Source organism: Arabidopsis lyrata (assembly GCF_000004255.2).
Source record: "Arabidopsis lyrata subsp. lyrata unplaced genomic scaffold ARALYscaffold_6, whole genome shotgun sequence".
In the NCBI taxonomy this organism is placed as follows: Eukaryota; Viridiplantae; Streptophyta; class Magnoliopsida; order Brassicales; family Brassicaceae; genus Arabidopsis; species Arabidopsis lyrata.
Window position 1 is genome coordinate 12,733,810 of NW_003302550.1, and position 2,237 is coordinate 12,736,046.

Below are 2,237 nucleotides of genomic sequence, written 5' to 3' on the forward strand. Positions count from 1 at the left end.
TCTAAAGTCGACGCAGGAAGTAGAACAGTATTCATAGAGTGCACCAGTATCGACGATAGTACGGATTTTGTCAATGTAATTCGTCCCGCCAAGCTCAAAGTTTTACCTTTCCAGCCAGCCAAACGTGACGATACTCGCTCAAGAACCTCTCCAAAGGTCTCTTTGTTTATTCTTTTTTGTAAAATCGGCATCCCTAGGTACTTTCCCAATTCTTTAGTAGACTCGATTCCACTAGCTTCACTGATTGATCTCTCCATATCTCTACTCACATTGGATGAGAAAAATATCTTTGACTTCTCAAGACTAACTTTTTGCCCTGACGCCTTGCAAAAAGTTTCCAACACGCTTCTAATCACTCTCACCTGTGCTACGGATGCTTCCGCAAAGAGGATGAGATCATCCGCAAAACATATATGGGATAGTTGTGGACCCCCTCTCGACACATTAATCGGCTTCCACTCCCTCCTATCCACCGCTGTTTCAATTTGGTGACATAACCTTTCAAGGCACAACACGAATAGGTATGGTGATAAAGGGTCTCCTTGTCGTAAACCTCTAGCCGGAATAAAAGAATCCGTCTTCTCTCCATTAAATAGTAAGCTCATCGCCGGCTTCGACACACAAGCCATGATCCTGCTCACCCATTCCGTGGAGAAACCTGCCACCTCCAAAGTTTCTTCCAAAAAATCCCATCGGATTCGGTCATAGGCCTTCTCTAGATCAAGTTTCAACAACATCCACCCTTTACGCCCCTTCTTTCGTCTCATGGAATGTACCGCTTCCTGAACAACCACAATGTTATCAATACTTAACCGTCCCGGTATAAAGCTCGCTTGGGCCAGTCCGATCAATTTTGATATCACACTTTTCATACGAATCAACATCATCTTTGTAATAACTTTGAAGAGCACATTACACAAACTCACTGGTCGATATTGTGTAATCCTTTCGGGTTTTGCCACCTTTGCCAACAACACAATGAGAGCGTCATTCGCCACCTGTGGAAGTATACCGGATTCAAAAAACTCCAACACAAACCTTGTAACCGAACTCCCAACAGTATCCCAGCACTTCTGATAAAACACGGGTTGGTATCCATCCGGTCCCGATGCTTTAAATTTACCCATACTCTTTACCACAACCACAACTTCAAACTCCGTAAACGGCTTTGCTAAATTCAACTTTTCCTCCCTGGTCATCTCATAAAAACCCTCCTTAGGTAGAAGAGCTCTCTCTGGACATATATCCTCTAGAGAATAAAGTTAGAGATAATACTCTACGGCCAGCTTCTCCAATTCCTCCTTATCCGAGACCCACCTGCCCTCTCCATCCTTCAACATCTCAATTTTATTTCTCCGTCTTCTTATCACCGTAGACGTGTGGAAAAACGATGTGTTTCTATCCCCAAGTGCAATGGCTTTCTCCCTTGCTTTTTGAAACCACAACGTTTCTTCCTGCTCAAGTAAAAGATCCAAATTCTTCAACAATTGCTCTTCCTCTGCCAGCAACTCATCCGTTTGTATGTCCACCAGCCTGTCTTGGATCACCTTTATATCTCCCAGCAACTTCTCTTTCCGCATATGAATATCACCAAACACTTCTTTATTCCATTTCCGCAACGTCCTTTGTAGCCCTTCCAACGCTTGCGGTGTGGAAACATTTGGATTCCAAGAATTCGTAAGTAACTCCTTAAAGCTCTCATGACTCAACCAAGCTGCCTCAAAACGAAAAGGTCTCCTTCGCGGGTCACATCTCATTTTCGGAGCTAATTGTATAAACAGCGGGACATGGTCCGACGACAAGAAAGGGAGATGTGACACAATCGCCTCCTGCCACTTCAAGCGTGCTTGTGCACATCCGAACACACGATCCAACCTTTTTGCAACAAAAGTACTCTCCATCCGCCCTCTTCTCCAAGTATATTTACCTCCTTTAAAACCCAAGTCAATCAAGGAGAGTTCATTAATCCATTCTCCAAACGCTAAAGAGTCCGGTGATAATCTTCCACTTCCCCCCGTCCTCTCATCCAGCCGTAAAATGGTATTGAAATCTCCCCCCCCCAATTAGCGGCCCCACTGTTCACCACATCCTTTAGCTGCCCCCAGAGTCCACTTCTTCTACTAACTGTGGGTGCGGCATACACAACCACTAAATCCACACACTCTGACTCGCCGATGACTTTTGCGTGAATGAATTGATTCGAAGGATTTCACAATCTTCAACCGTCCCCACGCTTG